Genomic DNA, 13,686 nt, shown 5'->3' with positions numbered 1-13,686 from the left:
GGGTCTCAGGAATGTACTTCTCGATGCCAATATTTACAGCTTTACTCAGTTTTCAGTTCTCAAGAATCAAACCCAGGCTCCCAGGCCCACCCCTACAATGATACAGAATAACCCTGGCAACATTACTCTGCCATTAAAACCAACTCCCCCTTCTTTCTCGGTGTTTAAAGTTACCCAGACTCTTCAGGGCTCAGACTCTTCACACCCAAGAAAATCTGTTGCTATTCGCCTTTGGTACAACCCAGCCTGATACACGCCATAGGGAACCGTTAATAGCAGAATACTCTGTCCAACCATATGCAGGCCCCAGGACCAGACCGATAGATCACTGAGCCACTCACCAGCTGACTGAACTTGTGCAAGTCACTTGGTGGCCCTGAGCCTCAGTTTCTTCCCCCATGATATGAGAATACTAAGAGTGCCTACCTGATGGAGCTGTGGAAGGGACTGAATGAGATGATGCCTGCCAGTAGGGCACGGTACCCGGCACATGGCTCAGGAAAGGGTTGCTGTATGTAAAGGGTAAGACTTGCTGTCTCTGAAAGTTTGCCTTTGGAGAACCACTTCTCTAGCTCCAACTTCCCCTGTAACGAAGGGAAGGGCTGAAGGCTGAGACTCAGGGAAAGAAGTGGGGCAAAGAGGTGTGTACTTTTTTTTTTTTTTCCTTTGGCCACACAATGCAGTTTGTGGGATCTTAGTTCCTGACCACGGATTGAATCCAGCCCCGGCAGTGACAGCGACGAGTCCTAACTGCTGGACTGCCAGGGAAGTCCCCAGAGGGCCGTACCTGGATGCTGACTCCTTTCCTTTTGGCACTTAGAGGGCAGGACAGTATTGAGAGAGGGCCTATGACTGAAGGAAATTAAATCAGTAATGTGATGACGGGAGGGGTGATGGGTGGACAGAAGGTGTTCAGAGTGCAGTGTGGGTGGGGGGAGATGAGGAAAAAGCTCAGGGGTTGAAATCCCGCGAAACAAAAGAACCCGCTGCAACACTGTGAGTTGAATGAAGGAAAGAGAAACAAAAGCTTACAAAGTCAAAGGAGGGACAGAAGCTTCAAAAGGGATTCAAAGGAGAGCTTGGGCAGAAAGGGGCTGAGTTCTGAAAGCCTCGTTGTCCTTTCTCAGAAATGCTTCGACTGAAGATTTTGTGCCAAAGGGCCTGAAATATGCTCATTATTGGATAACTGGTCAGTTTGTTCATCCAGACTTGCTCTTATTAAAAAGAACAGTCTGCCCTCCACTCACCTCAGCAGAAACCAGCCCCAGGGAACTAGGTCAAAACCCAGCCTCCCCAAATGCGGTCTCATATCATAGGTTTCTCAGCCAGAGCTACTGGGAGACGTGGACTTTCCCACTTTGGAAAATGGGTTTCATTCCCTCAGGCCAGAGAGCCCAGGGAATCTTGCCTCCTGAAAGCTACCACAGGAGGGGGTTACAGCCTTCTCTGAGTCGTCTAAGGAGCTCGTTAACAGATAGACTTCCTGGGTCCACTCTTGGAGTTTCAGATTCAATTGGTTGAGGTGGGGAATCCAACATATTTTTTTGAAGTGCCCCCAAATGATTCTGTCACAAAGCAAACTTTGACTCTGGAGACAAGTATGCTTTGTATAGATAATCTATTCCTAACTATGTTTGCATTTTATATTTGAGGAGTCTGAGGCTCAGAGACAGTTAACCTTGTTCAATGTCACACAGCTAATTAGTAACAAAAGGAGAACTGGAATTCGGGTCCTCTGCCTCCCAATTCACTGCAAGCTCCACTTACCGACTCTCTTTGCCTCTTAATGAGATTGTCCTTTCTAGTTCAAGTGTGGGGACAGATGTCCCCTCCTGGTTCTATTCAGAGTTAAACAGCAACACTACCTTTGCAGAATAATTCATTAGAAAACAAAATATGACAATCCCCAGTTCTACGAAAAGCATCAAGCATAGTTTTAAAAAGAAAATATGACCTTTTCCCTTAAGACCATCCATAAGGAGAAACGTATCACATGATTTATGTGTAGAGACCAGTACCTGTGGCTATAACGTTTCAGTTTTAAATTATTCAGCACTGGGGAGTTCCCTGGCGGTCCAGTGGTTAGGACTTGACGCTTTCACTGCCGCGGCCCCGGATTCAATCCCTGGTCAGGCAACTAAGATCCTGCAGGCCACGCGGCACTGCATGCATAAATAAATAAATAAATAGTTCAGCATCGAAGAAAAGACACCCTAGTTTTAAGATGGGACATTCGTTAACTTAACAACCAAAGCCATTTTTTTTCAAGGCAGCAAAGACTAATAATTATTTTCCTGGCCATCAGTTCCCCTGTGAAGGATCCTTACTTTAGTCCAAACCTTTAAAAGAAAAAAACCCCCACAAATATTAGATAGGATCTAAAGCCATTTTCCAAATACCAAGATTTTGAGGTAAATGGGAAACCACAAATAATAACTGGTGATAGTTCAAATAATCCGAATTATTCCTTTGGGGCCAATAACCCCCCTATCTTCCAACAGCTCAAAAGCATCCCAGGGGTGGGGTAAATACCACACTAGGTAAAGTGAACGATGGGTAAGTACAAGGGGCGCTCTTAAATATATCAGATTAGGAAGCTGCACTTTAAAGGCACCTATATCCATCCCTAGAGGAGAGAAGTTGCCAGATTTTCAGCTAGCATGTGTTGGGGGTATGTCAGGAGCCTTTTCCAGCAATGTCCAACTCTCAGAACATTTCTCCTTTCCAGATGTGTCTTCTCCGTCTGTAAAATGGGTAACAACCATCACTGCTCTTTCATTTCCCACCCATGCTCTGCCACCCCCAAGGGATCTGACGGTTACTGCTGTCGCTCTCGCTCTTCTGACGAAAGATAGTTCTTAAGCCACACAAATGACCGCTCTGATGTCCGTCTTCTCCTAATCCGTGGATCCTACCCGTGGCCTAAAGTAAACACCAAAATTCCCTTGACCATATCGGGATGTTGGCAGGAAAGAGATGCAAGAAGATGAAGCAAGCCCAGGCAGAGTGAGGAGAAAAGCTACACCTGTACCTGTTTGTCACTATTCCCTCTGCAGAGGGTGACATCACTGTTTATTTCTATTAGAATAACTCCTCATGGGAGGGCCTCAAACTTGTCCTCTTTGCAGGAAGGCAAGTTGGATAGAAGCAAACTCCTACTCAGCACTCAGCCTCTGGAAAATTCTGGAACCAACCTAGCTGACCTCAGAGTTTAGTGAAGATGCAGCAGTAGCTTTGTTCCAAGTGTCTTGCAAGGTACCTCTCTAAAGTTCATTTGCCATTGTCTGCTGCTGTGGCTGCTGCCAGCAGAAATGATCCTAAATAGCCATTCATTTCACAGCGAATTTAGAGGAACTTGATGTTGGACAATGCTTTCGACACAGTTCTAGTTGGAAATGAATTTAAAAAACATGTTTGCTTAAATAATTGAAGGTGAAACGTGTATTACATGCATTTCACGTGCAGTTAGGGATTTCTGCCCACAGCCTTTTATGGTGCCAAATATGAGTTTCTGCCTAGCACTTGATTTAAGAAGCAAAACCTGAATTATCAGAAGACATCAAGAGGAGGAGTAAAGTATACTTTTATACACTGCAGTTGGAGTGTAAATTGGTTAAAAAAAAAAGAACACTTTAGAGGGCAATTTGGAAATATCTAGAAAAAAAAGAACTAAACAAATCCAGTCCTAGGAATTTATCTGAAGGAAATAATGAGCCAAACACATATAATATAGTCCAAGGACATTCAGTGTGGCATTGTTGAAGTGCTCATAAAGGAATAGAATGACAATGGTTATTTTTAAAAATCGTAAACATTTCTGTGCAATGAAAGACACTACAATCAAAGTCAAGAGATAAACAATAGACTACTTACTATATTTGCAACATAGATAACAGTTAAATTGTTACTACTCAAAATATATAAAGAGATCCCAGTTACCACAGTGAGAAAGAACAACCCAACAGAAAAACAGGCAAAGGATATGAAATGGCAACGCAGAAAAAGAAATGCAGATGTGCTATAAACATACGAAAAGATGCTGGTACTCAAAAAAAATGCAAAGGAAAAGGAGATTTTTTTCAGCAATCACATTGTCAGAGATTGAAAGGACCAACCAACATAACTGGAATCGGTGAGGAAGAGCATGGAGAAATGGCCATGTGGATGGGGGGCAGGTGGGGAGGGAAGTCGCTGTCACCTTCCTGGAGGGCAATTGGGCAGGCTCTCTAAAAATCACAGGTGTGCAAACCAAACTCTTTGAACCAGCAAGGTCACTACTGTGAATTTATACAACAAAAATGCTGGTGACAGTATGGAGAGATGCATGTAGAAAGAGGTAGGCTGCACCAATATTTAATAATTTGTAAAAATTTGAAAGAATGCAAAAATCCAATAAAGCTCATATTAGAAATTAGGTCAGAACCAGATGACAGAATACTATGCAACTGTTAAAAAGAATGAACTAGCTAGAAGTGTACTGGCGGGCAAAGACCTCCAGATATAGAGTCCAATGCAGAGCATGTTGTAGAACAGTATGTGTAGTCTTGGTCACATCTTTTATTATTATTTTAGGCACATGAATACATATATGAATATTCATAGAAACACACACAAAATGACACAAACCAAACTGTGAACATAGTGGGGGCTCAGTGGTGGAGAGGCCAGGAACATTCTACTTCATATTCCTATTTTTACAAGCATGAGCATATATTATTTTGATCATAAAAATGCTTTTTTTAACTAGAAGTGAGGCAAGCTGTGCCATTCCCCCACAATGTCCAGCTCCCACTCCCAGCCTCTAAAAATGTCCTCTTCAAGGACATGTGTTCCAGCATCTAAGACAATTTCTAATCCCCAAAGCCATGAGCTTTTGCTATTTAGAAGTTGAAGTAGGACGAGAAAGGCTGGAAAGAAATGGAAGAGTTGTTGACTTCTTTTAGAAGAGTTTCGCTTCATGCAGTGGTGGCATGATTGACACCCTTTCTAGAACGATCTCCCTCTCCCATCCTTCCAAGTCTCCTGCCATTCTTCCTGCCATGACTCCTTTCCTCCCCATCTCTTTCATAAGGCTGGGAGAAAGGGAAATGACCAGCAAGTTTCAGTTCCTTTTTTGTTTTTCCCTCAAGTCCAGGACTCAATCCCATTCTTTTATCCTAAAGAAATGCCACTCTAACCAACCCTGTACCCCCAGTCTTTTTGGCACAAGACTCATCCCAGTATTTCCAATTCCCTCCTAGGTACGGTTGACAATTCCAGCTCTGGGAATCTTTAGTATGTAGGGAGCATCTACAAGTGACCCTAGGCTGTGTACCAACACCAACAGCCAGCAGAGCAGGAGCCCGAGACCCAGATGGGCCTGAAATTACATGCATGTGTTAATGGATGTGGGCCCTTCTTTGGTGAGTGCATCAGTAGCTTTCATCAAGCTTTGAAGGAGGTCCTTGGGCCACACAATGTTAATAATGACCAAGACAGAGGGACTTGGATGCTTGAATCACCCACTGAGTATTTCGACAGAACACCCAGTCCTTAGGTTTCCAGCTGGCCGCATGGCTTGGTGAATCAGACAACTGTACACTCAAGAAGAATGAAGACTGAGAGATACGGGGAAGCATGGCCTTTGAGGGCTCCACTAGAGACCTGTCCCTCTGCTAAAGCCCACACAACTCAGGCCTGGACATGACCTCCAAGTCCCACTGAATGAGCCAATCCACACTCCTCTGAACTACACAAGAACACAGCTGGGGGATTCCCTGGTGGCGCAGTGGTTGAGAATCCGCCTGCCAATGCAGGGGACACGGGTTCGAGCCCTGGTCTGGGAAGATCCCACATGCCGCAGAGCAGCTAGGCCCGTGAGCCACAATTACTGAGCCTGCGCGTCTGGAGCCTGTGCTCCACAAGAGAGGCCGCGACAGTGAGAGGCCCGCGCACCGCGATGAAGAGTGGCCCCCACTTGCCACAACTAGAGGAAGCCCTCGCACAGAAACGAAGACCCAACACAGCCATAAACAAACAAATAAATAAATAAAAACTAAAAAAAAAAAAAAGAACACAGCTGGGTCTAGGATAAAGAGCACAAGGAGGCAGCAGATCTGAGTTTTAGCTTTTAGGATGACTTCTGTCATGTGGTAGCTGTGTGACCTTAGGCAGCTCACTGTCCTTCTCTGGTCCTCGTTTTCCTCATCCAAACAGAACATTCACACCAGATGAACTTCACAAGGCACTTGTAGCTCTACCATACTATGACTCTGCCCTCCTGGACAGGCATTTCCACTCAGCCCTCCAGAACAGAGAATGACTTCACTCTCAATTTCCAGTATCACATCTTAAAGTCACACAGTTTTCTCTTGTGGCTAAACCCAAATCCTTCCTACTGCACCTGAAGCTTGCTGCTTTCATGCGGGGAATGGCTGGTCCGTGTACAGAGCACTGTAGACTATACCTCTAATGCCTTCACATCAGTCTCTACCTCAAACCCAGTTTGCAATGATCATTAGCAGTAAATCCTCAAGAACTCCATTATTCTAATGGCCACGGCTTCCTAGTGGCAAAATGGACCCCGGAAACTGTGCTCAAGAAACCTCTCCTGCAAACAGGACTCTGGCCCAGATGGGCCACTGGGGCCACTGGAGATGAGCCCTGCAGCAGCCAGCTTCCAAGATGGTCCTTTAGAACTGCTTCTGCAAGAGGATGAGTGTGAAGGATAAAAGCAACTTCCCAACTACATTTAATTCCCACCTCCAGGGTTTTCTGGTCAGCAGGGTGTGTTCAGATTGATGGGACTTTTCTTGAGGCCGTACTGATGATACCTCTGGACCAGGAAATTAAAGGCCACACTGAAATTGCCAGGATGTGAACGGAAGTAAGCCCAGAGAACTGAGTCACTCAAGGTTGAATGAGGATAGGTCTTTGCAGTCAAAGCAGAGCAGAGAACTGAGGCAGTCTGCCCAATAACGCAGCAGAAAAACAGGATCGGGGCTGGAACTATCAGGATAATTGCCTTAATTCTTCACTTCCCTTTCATAATAACCTTGAGTTTATATAGAGCCTTTCTTCTAAGGAGCTCAAAATACTTGCAGAGATATTATCTTAGTTGTCATCACACCATCACAGTCAATGATTATTATCAACTTCATTTTACACATGGGGGAAGGAAAGCCTAGAGGGCTGAAGCGAGTCATCCAAGTTTACCCAGCAAGACACCGACAGCCTCCAAACTCAGCACAAAATGCTCTTGCCCAGCATTGCCCAAAGAATGTTCTTCTCCACACCAGCCCAGCCAAATGCTTGTTGGAACACCAGGTTCTGTGGGAAAATATATCTGGGAAATGCTGTTCTCTTCTCCTGGAGAGTCACAATATACCCTAGCCTAGTAAAGCCTTTTAGAAGCCTTGCAATAAGCAAAACCGTTTTTGTTTAAGCAATAATTTCTCAAAGTAAACTTAACCACAAAACTCTGTGTGTGTGTGTGTGTGTGTGTGTGTACGTGTGTGTAACACCTACTAACATCCTATGGAACTAGTCTTTTTTGGAACCCACACTGGGAAGCATTGTCCTAGCCAGTAGACTAATCCGAGTATTAGCACAGCAACAGATCAATTCCATTCCAGCCCAAGCTGGGGGGCGGGGGGTGTTTCTTAGAGCTACTGCCCGATACCTTCTGGTATTGACAGCCAGTGAACAAAGGACCTTGATGCGCCCAAAGGACCCCAGGCTATCATTTCCTCTGCAGCAGGGCATTGGCCAGATGGGAAGAAGCCAATTCAAACTCACCCACTTCTGCTGGCACTCCTTTTTAATAGAACCCAGGGCTCTTTTTGGTCTTCATTTAAGGGAGGAGACGCTCGGGATGCTGGTCCAAACCCTCAGAGCCCCACTCTTAACTAGCAGAATTCTGTGCCCGCCAGGCACTTCCAGTAGAAATCATCCATCTCTTAGGTTCATTTCCAGTGCCATTCATCAGCCCGTGCAATCAGCGCCAACACAACAAAACAGGAGAACGTGCCCCTGTTCTGGCTTCACTGCATGAGTATTAGAGTAGTCATTGGATATCCATTTCAGAACTAACACACAGCACAGAAATCTTGTGCTATTATTAATTACCAGTGACACTACTAAAAGTACCTAAGATGTAAAACTCCCTGAAGACCCTGTCCTGATTAATTTGTATTTTATATACAATTCAAATGATGAAAGATCACAGACAATGGATTTAATATTTACTACTGACATTTTCATGTTTTCTTTTAGTGTTTATTAAACATCCACACCATGAGGGAAAATGCTTCCGCTGAAATTGGTACATTTGTGCACAAAAAGTAAATGTAATGCAAGTATACCCTTCTGTATCCATCCATTGGCTATGCGAACAATTCTGTGTAAATGGATTTTTGGTAAAAATATTCACTGTAAAGGTCACAGGGGCACTGTTATTTAAGATGATTTGATTATGAATCCTTTTGTAAAGCAACAAATTCTGCAATGTGAATACTGTCCATCTAGTTTGTTTGCCTTGTAAATCCATACTTACACATATCAGGTTTGCTTAAAGCAAAACACACTAATATTAATAAATAAGCTAGACATTTTTTTAAATGGGGATGTGTTCTGATCCTTATCGGTCTGCAGTCCTGGCTCCTTTTTGATTCACCATTAATCACCAGCCCTGAGTTTTTTGAGATTCAGCCTGAGTTTGTTGAGAATGTGACAGCAACACTTCCAAGGACTCCCTGCAGTTTTACTTAACTATGACCCCTCTGTCTTTATATATGCTGTCCCTTCAATTTAGCCATCTGGTGAATTAATTCTTCAAGACTCACTCAAATGTCACTTCCCCTGTGAAGACTTCTTGATCATTCCCCCCTCCTCCAGCCAGGCATCCCCTCTTCCATGCTCTCACAGCACCCTGCCCAGCCCTTGTCAAACTCTACAGTAATGATCTGTTTACACATTCTCTCTTGCCTACCAGACTATGCACTCCCTGAGAGCTGAGATGATGTTTTATTCATTTATTCATTGCTATACTTCCAATACCTAACACTACTGGCACATAGCAGGTGTTTAATAAATGCCAGTTGTTTGACTGAAAGATCTCTGTCCGTAACTGTACATTTTTGAACCCTGAAAAACGCTTTATTAAAACCATAAATTAAAATGTCAAAGAGGAGGTTTACCAGTTTTGTTCATTTTATTGATATCTTCTCTCTTTGATTAAAAAAAAAAAAGAGCATGCCAATTCACACCTTATGGGTCAACAACAACAAAAAACTCTCAACCAAATTCACAACTAAGACATGGTGCTTTTGGTATGCCCCTTTTTCTCCAAACATACAGCTACAACCTAACCCACCACTAACATAACTGCAGTAAAGAAGACATGAGGATCCACTAATTAAAGGGGTGGGGTGAGGAAGTTAGGAGGGGGGGAGTTGCTGCAGAGATCACTGTAAGAGCTTTGTATCCTCATTGGCTGAGAGAGAGAAGCCTGCCAAGAAAGTTGGGCATCTTTGGGGGAACAATAACGATGTCCAGTAGGACCTGGCCAACGTGGCTAGAAATTCCACATCCAGAATGTCCTAAGCAACAGCCCCAGCTGGGGGCTCTCCATCACTTTGAAACCATCATCACCCTTCCGCCACGGGCAGAACAGGTTGGACCTGATCGGCCTGCATGTTACTGCAATCTGGCTTGGCATGGGATGATACCCAAGGACATGTAATGCCAGGAGTAGCCCAGCCCCATGGCACACACACACACACACACACACACACACACAGAGCACACTCCAACTCACACTCACTGAATCCCACATAAAACCTGCACCGTCTCCCACATCTGCATTCCTGTGTGCCCAGTCACACACGGGGAGTGCCCCCTCACATTCCCTCACTTCCCTAGACTGCCCGGCCCACACCCCACTCTACGGGCAGACTGCAGCCTCGCCTGGAACTGGAAGCTGGTGGGGACTGGGTTTGTTGTACGCAACAAAGCCCCGTGCACCCAGGTGCCCCGCTGGCTCGGCTCCATCCATCTCTCCCCTCCCCCATCCATGAGCTCCCAGACAAGAGAAAGCTCAGCTCTGGGAAGTGGATGCGGGGAGCGGGGGCGAAAAGAAAGAGAGCTTTCGGGGTGGGCGGGGGCAGGAGTCCGGGCAGCTTCCGAGCTACCTCGCCATGAAGCGACAGGGACGGCGAACTGGCAAAGGGACCGAGCTGCCTTCCCACCCCACCGCACCCCATCTATTCATAGAAAAAGACCCACAACTGAGAAATAATCTACCCTCCCGTCCGCCCCATGCCCTCCTAACGGCTCTCGGAGCCACTGGCGCTCCAACAGCCTGCAACAAAGCGCCCCCGACACAGACCTGTTCCAGCCTCTCACTGGCCCGAGCGAAGGGGAGCCGCGGCTGAGGGTTCTGCCCTTCGCCGCCGGGCAGCAGGCTCCAGGGGATGGGAGGAGGAGCAGGAACTGGGAGAGGAAGGAGAACGAGAGGGGAGAGGAGGCACAGCAGCAGCGGAGGCGGAGGCCGGAGGAGGAGGAGGAGGAGGCGGAGGCGGAGGCGGCGGCGGAGGCGGCGGCGGCGGCTTCTGTGGCAGCTGCTGAGGATGCTCGGGCGAGGGGCAGGGCTGGGTGGGCGGGGCGTGGGCTCACGTGCGCCCCATGGCCCGGGGATGCGCGCGCGTCTGGGTGTGTAAGAGCATCTGGGTGTATTTTGACTGTGATTATTCCAATTCCGACCTAGTCTGGAACTTGTGGTTCCTGCAGCCAGGCGGAAGTGAAACCCTTTCAGTCTCCCAAGCCTGACTATGCCGGCCAGGGGATGGGGGTTGGGGGTGAGGGAGCAAGATGGGGAAGAAGGGGTTCAGTACCAGGGCGCCAGGCCTGCCGTCAATGAACACATCTCTACCTTCATTCAGTCTTCCTCCTGGGCCCTGGTGAATTGCATCCACACATATCTTTGGGAAGCCTATAGCTAAGGAGAATAGAAAGAGACCAAGAGACCAAGGACAGTCACCATCACATCCTACTGAGTGAGTTGTTCGTACTATGCTCAGTGCTGTCTGGACTACCCAGAGGGCAATTGCTGTTCTACCTTGGGATTTACTTTCACGAGTTGAGGTACCCATTATTTCATACAGGTTCTGAGTTCTGCCTTTTCTCCTGTCTCTCATTCCATTGCAAAATCTCTGTGCTTGTAACCAAGGTGGCATACAATCAATTCTCTAAGTTTTAGTCTGCTCACCAAGCCAATACTATCCAGATCCCTGGCGTCACTGGTCACTTCAAGGGGTCACTTAATCCTCATGCCACTCTCCCTCTAGGAGTGGGGCACTCAGTTTAGATGAGAACCAAGACTGGTTTCCTCGAAGTCAGTGGGTTGAAGATCATCATGGATCCAGCTGGAGACTCAGTTTGGATCTGCACCCCTAAACCGAAGATAAAGGGAAACCAATTGTGAGAGGCATAATTTTTCTCTATGATGGAATCCTTGGTGAACCCCTTGCTTGGAGCCCTGCTGAAAATCTTCTTCCCACTAGTGACCTTTTGAGCATTCCTCTTCATCTTGCCTAATGGCTTCTGCTTGTACAGCACTTTGGGATTTACAAAGTACTTCCTCATAGTGGAGTACCTACCCTATCATCTTGGTGAATTAGGCAAGGAAAATATCATTATTTGTATTTTACCTACAAGGAAACAGATTCAGAAAAATTAAGTGGATTTGCCTAACATTATAGGCTAATAAGTGGCAGATCCAGAATTGGGACTCAGGTCTTCAGATTTCTAGGGCAAAACTTCTTCTTTTTTTTCTCTTTACTGCACTGCGCAGCTTGTGGGATCTTAGTTCCCTGACCAGGGATCGAACCCAGACCCTGGCAGTGAAAGCACCGAGTTCTAACCCCTGGATCGCCAGGGAATTCCCAAAGCTCCTTTTAAAATGACATCTTGGAAAGAAATTTCAGATGCATCTATTGATCTCCATGTTGGAGGGTAATGGTTTAGTGCCTTGGCTAAATTGAAATTAACTAAAATGAGATGTTGAAAAAGTATTTCAGTTAGCTCGATATATTCAGGTGCAGCTCACAAGTTAGGAAGTAGAAAAGAGTTAACAACTTTTAGGCCTCAGTCCCCAATCAGCAGACAAAATTATTCCTCTGACTCTGCTACCAACAGCTACTGTAAGAATAATTTGGTACAGAAAGGACAGTAGGAAGAGGCATGTGACATAGACATTTGAATTTCCTGGGGTGGTAATCTTGTGAATGTTTCCCCCAGGAGCTAGATCTTTGTCTTCTAAGTCGTGAGAATGAAATGGAAGAAATTAACTACCTGATGATCCTGAGCATGTAGGCCGCCCCCCTCACTGGTGCCTAAGGATTGATCATGTTAACTGCCCTGTTACCTCAACATCAACCAATCAGAGAATTGTGCACGAGATAATCACGTACCCTAAGACCCCCTCCCTCACCTTGCTTCTAAAAATGCTTTGCTGGGGGAATTCCCTGGCAGTCCAGTGGTTAGGACTCTGGCCCGGGTTGATCCCTAGTTGGGGAACTAAGATCCCGCATGCGGCTCCGTGCGACCAAAAAAAAAAAAAATGCTTTGCTGAAACCCTTTGGGGAGTTTGGGGTTTGGGGGGGATCATGGACACCCCCACCCCGGTTCTCCTTGCTTGGTCCTGCAAAAACCTTTCTCTGCTCCAAACCTCGAAGTTTCGGTATTGTTTGGCCTCACTGTGCGTCGGGCACACAAACTTGCGTTCGGTAACAATACAAGTGCCTAAGACATAGCAAGACTCGATAAATGATAGATATTATTGTTAGAGAGAATAAAAGCAACAACTACATTAATGGGTTTTCTCCATTAAAAGCAGAAATCCTTTATTACTAGTGGTACCTCAATATTGAGAGAATGCAGAGGAAGAGATTGCTTTTCTCCAGGATAGGAGAGATCAAGTGGTGGTGACAGGAGATAGGCATGATAAACAAAGAGAGATGAGGGATTTTCTGCAACTACTGAGGACCACCATGGAACTAAGAAGAGAACAGGATCAGAAGAGGATGATGGAAAGAGGACATCGAGGATTGGGAGTATATGCCCGTTAACGGTTTCGTAACAATGCACAACGTACGTGGTTTACTCAAAGGGGTGTTTTGGCTCTTCTAAGCAAGTTCCTGTTTATCAAAAGACCTAATAAAGAACTCCATTCAAAGTCTGTCAGAAATACCTGAATCTGACATTTAGCCAGGGACTCCCTGTTCTGATTTGGTACCAAATAGAGATTATTCTTATTTGAGCCTTGCCAAGCACAGAGAGGTTGAGTCATAACAATGCTCAGAGCCAAGATGCAGAAAAATTGTGAAGGAGGTGAAATCTGTCTCTGACACTCTTCCAGTTTCTCTGTGTTACACCCTTATCTTCCCACTTAAACTCTCTGGACATCAAAATCCCTGCATTTCCCAACTATGCAAAAGTGACCTGATTTAGTTATTTACAATGAAGTGCCTTTACATGCTTCTCTTCTCAAAAGGTAGACTAACAGGAGGAAGCAGTGCTAAAACCAATGAAATGGATCACTAACGGTAGAAGTTCAGGCGTTTGGAGTGGTAAAGATAGCTTGGGTGCCCTCAGATCATTTAGGTATGAGACTCTCCATGAATAAGACCAGACCTTGGAAATGTAAAT

At 45.7% G+C, this 13,686-nt stretch overlaps 1 protein-coding gene across 2 annotated transcripts in view; it reads right to left on the bottom strand.

The window, feature by feature from the left end:
* The window catches only part of PAK3 (p21 (RAC1) activated kinase 3), a 275,538-nt gene extending 265,015 nt beyond the window's left edge, over nucleotides 1-10,523 (bottom strand). For both annotated transcript variants that reach the window (XM_068532427.1, XM_068532429.1), the window contains exon 1: nucleotides 10,367-10,523. The gene's annotated coding sequence lies outside the window, so the exon portion shown is untranslated. The remainder of the gene's footprint in view (nucleotides 1-10,366) is intronic.
* Nucleotides 10,524-13,686: the final 3,163 nt, after the last annotated feature.

The sequence above is a fragment of the Eschrichtius robustus genome, chromosome X (assembly GCF_028021215.1).
Source record: "Eschrichtius robustus isolate mEscRob2 chromosome X, mEscRob2.pri, whole genome shotgun sequence".
In the NCBI taxonomy this organism is placed as follows: Eukaryota; Metazoa; Chordata; class Mammalia; order Artiodactyla; family Eschrichtiidae; genus Eschrichtius; species Eschrichtius robustus.
Note: the sequence above shows the minus strand (reverse complement) of the source record. Positions and strands in the feature narration are given on the sequence as shown.